We start from the raw sequence: 4,232 nt of genomic DNA, 5'->3' as shown, positions 1-4,232 counted from the left end.
TACTTCCACTTTTACCAGAGTATTTTTTAACACAAGTATCTGTACTTTTACTCAAGTACGGAAAGTGAGTACTTTTGCCATCTCTGCAAACCAGTAGGTGGCAGTAGTGTTCTTTGACAAACATGGATGCCTCCAGTAAAGCACATTCAAATGAAATTACTCTTAGTTAAAAACACTTAACATTTATAGAAAAGTATGTAATCATTTCATATTTAAAGTACTTTCGGAAGTTTGTATTCTGAATGTGATCGGAACTTTTCCTTTAAATCGCTAGCAGGGTTAAGCCTTCCTGTTAGCTCTTAAATACGGAGCACTCACTGGCTGGAAAGGGATTTGGTTACGTTTTGGTTTCTGATCAGCTGATTTCAGTTAACAGATGCTTCCTTTCAGTGCATTTCCTGTTTTGGTTCTTGTTTTGAAGAGGAATCACTAAAATGTTTTAATATTTTGCCAGCAATCAAAAAACAGAATACCATCAGAATGATGCGTTCACAGGTCGCCCTGTGAAACCGTAGACCGTTGTAACTGAAAACCGAGAAACAGAACAGAGAGTTTTAACAAAATAAGCCAGAAATTCACCCCCCTGTACTGCAGCTCCTTTCCTTTTCACTCTGATGAAAGATGATCAGTCATTTTACTCACATGATCTCAGGTTTTCTCTGTGTTTCTATTATTTTTTTATCATTCTAGTTAAATGCAGGTAGGATTTTATCGTTCAGAGGAATTCGTCTCATAAATGTTCTGCTTTTTAAAAATCTTTATCACCACTATTTTAGCTCAGTTAGGAGCTTCCTGCTGTGCCTACCGAACCTGCTTCTGACTTTCAATTCAATACTTTCCACTATATTTTTTTGGAAGTAAAAATAAATAAAAAGCAGTTAAAATGACTGGGTTAAATATCACTAAATGCCTTGTTGCTATGGTAGCTTTCAGATGAATAGAAATGTAAGATAAATATACTTACAAATTAGTGAAAAGAGAAAAAAATCGAATTACATATCAGTATGAAGTTGTACGCATCTATGGATTCTTGCTGTGGTATGTTTGGTGATGAGTATGCTGTCTGTTGCATGGTTGTGATGTGTTTGTATCACGATGTTGGAAAAAAAAGAGACGATAACAGAAAAGGACTTTGTTTATTTTCATGTTTGTTCTGGAATAAATCTGCAGTCCACTTCTCAGGGTCACAACCAATCACCTTTTACACTTTAGGAAAATGCAGATTTACTTGACGGCTGATGATTCTGTTAACGTGTTCGGACTTTTTCTCCAGCTCTGCAGCGCGTGTGAGAAATAATTACCTGTTCGCTTCGTGTCGCAAAAGCTTCTCTTATTCACAGGTTTGCGGAAAAAACTAAAAAAAAAACAAAATGTCGCCCAATTTTGGGAATCTTATCAAGAAACAGAGAAGCAGTCTTTTAAAAGATGTTGATTATTTTTTTCTAAGTGTACCAGACCTGGTTTTAGAAATGTACTTAATGTTTGTTCAGCATTTTTATTTCTCTTCTATAATAGTTACATTTTGTTCAGCTGATATTTAAACCAAAACAAAGTAGCGGCAATCTGTAATCTTTCACTACTGTTTAATACTTATGTTCCTTTTTATTTAACCTTTGTAAAACGTCTGTTAAAACCAGTTTGGCTGAAACAGAGGATGTTTTCTTGCTTTAATGCGTCGCTGTGAGGAAAGCCGAGACCAGACTGAGATCTCACACTGCAGAAAATAACCTTTAAAGAAAGTCTATCACTGCAAAAAGAAAATATAAAGTGAAAGTTGTTGCTTTTTTATTCCTATTACAGATTTAAGAGTTAATGAGTCAAAATCATGATGTTTAACATCTTATAATGTGTTTGTGTCGAAGTCAATTACATGTCATACCTTTGCATCTTGAAGAATATTTGATTTTGCTTACAAAAAATAAATCAAAATGTACTTTTGAATGTTTAGTTTCAATCAAAACGGAGCAAATGTTTTCTCTTTTTTTTAAAGATTTAAATCTATCGAACCCGTGAAGCTGTTTTTGCAGTGTGGTGAAGGATCTCTGGTCGTTTTGATAGAAGTGTAGCATCAATTGTTGAGCGTTTCCATGGTTTCCTGTAAATATTACAATGGTGAACTTTACCTTTAGCCTATGTAAGCTTGTCTTTTAGATCTACACTCTCTAACTCTTTACTTTTTAACCGCTGAGTTCACTTTCAGTGTAATTTTGTGTTACTGCGATGCTTTTTATGAAGACAAGTTAAAAGAAAAAGGGATTGGAGTCCATGTTAAAGGCTCCCCCTGCTGGCAGAAGCCTGCAATGTTTCATCTGTGTTTGAATCTTTGTTCTCTGCTCCTCTTTTTATTACCAAACTAACAGGGATTTCTAGTATTTTTGTTCAATGCCTTGAAAATGTTGTGGATCACGTGCCTTCCAGGTTGAAATGTAATGACAATGCATCAATGAAGAACTTGAACTCTTTATTATTATTTTTTTCTATGTTCCCATTTGGACGTAATGAATTAAAACACAAACGGACGCCTGAAACAAACTATGCATCGCTCTGATGAAGCCACCATCTGCTCTGCCTGAGTACAACTTTTTATTATGATTCAACAAACCAGACCGAATGATGATGTAGCAAACCTTTTTTTTTTCTTTATTATTTTAAGTGTGAAAAAATATCTTGTGGCATTTTTTTTTTGTTTCTCACCAAGTGTTAGACATGTTTGTTTTTTGTCTAGTTTACTGGAATATTACAGCACTTTGCCAAAAAGGAAAAAAAAAGTAGGACTTTTAGGACTTAACGTTTTATTTATCGATATAACTGTAATCCTTCTTTGTATCTTGGATGTATAACAGATCAATTTACTCTGTTTTGACGTCTGAAATGTAAAAAAAAACAAAAAACAAGAAAAGCTAATTAAAAAAATGGGGTCATCTGTTTTTAAACTGTAATAGTTAATATATGTGATCTCTTATTAGCTGAAAATAAATGTTTTCATACACAAATTTTAATCTCTGCTTGTTGTTTTTTTTTTTTCCTCCTTCTCTTTGGTTCTTATCAAAATTTGAACATTTTATAGCAATAATCTGGAGCAGGATCTGAAACCTGGATTTTAAATAAACCTTATCCATAAATGAGGGATATTTCCCTTTTGGCTGATTCCTACAGTCAGAAACATCCATTTACTTTACATTCACATTCATTTTAATTAATTCAATCATAAGTGTTTAATCAAACTTCTGCTTTTTTCCCAAAATCACACATTAGAATTCCTTCAAAATTAAAGCCTTTTAAGGACATTCAAATTAAAGTAAATGTACATTTGGCAGATTCTTAAATAAATGAAGTCACTCTAGACACTATAATTAATAGACCATTAAAAAAACTGTATGTATTTATTAAATATTCACATACATGAGGAGGAGGATTGTCTTAACATCAACTAAACAACTTTGTGATGCAAAAATATTTCCATCCTTTGAACTTATTTTTGCATTGTTCCATCCTAGAAATGCACACCTTAGAGCTGCTCTGTTGGCTTGATTCTTAGGACTTTTTCTTATGATGAGTTATTTCTTGAATCACTATCATCTACTTTTACTTGGAGGAGTACTGGCCTAGTGGGTTAGAGCAGTGTAGAAGGTGCAAGGTGCAGCCTCCACTCTGGGTCTCTGTGCAAGACCCTTTACCCTACACTGCTTCCCACGTGCCGCACAATGGCAGCCCACTGCTCCCCAATGGGATGGGTTAAATGCAAGTAAAATTTCTCCAATGTGAGATCAATAAAGTTCTATTTTTCTTTTCTTTTTCTTGGGTAGAAAAATTGTAGAGAATTTACTTTAATTGTGCTACTAAATGAAACAGAGCTACTCTTACTTGAGTACATTTCCTGTACTCTACCCACCTCTGCTGAACTTCATGTGATCTTAAATCATTGCTGCTGAATGCACTAAAGAATCTGTGCACACATGCATGTAGTGGTCAATGCCAATGCAAGAAAGCTAAAGCTAAAATCCAGTGGTGTCTAAAGTACACACGTGTTACTTAACTTCTTACACCCTAAGGGGGTATAAATAAATTTCTACCTGACAAAAACACACAAAAGTAAATAACTTACAAGATATATATATAATAAGAAGAAACTTTTGGTACCTCTGTAAAGGTACGATGTCATAGAATGGTGTTCTGGTGTCAGCACCATTGTAGCTTTGACCCTGCCTGAAATATTAGGGACAAAATACAAA

Source organism: Cyprinodon variegatus, unplaced genomic scaffold (assembly GCF_000732505.1).
Source record: "Cyprinodon variegatus isolate N-32 unplaced genomic scaffold, C_variegatus-1.0 Scaffold0, whole genome shotgun sequence".
Taxonomy (NCBI): domain Eukaryota; kingdom Metazoa; phylum Chordata; class Actinopteri; order Cyprinodontiformes; family Cyprinodontidae; genus Cyprinodon; species Cyprinodon variegatus.
The sequence above is the reverse complement of the archived record's forward strand: the minus strand, read 5'-3'. Positions refer to the sequence as shown.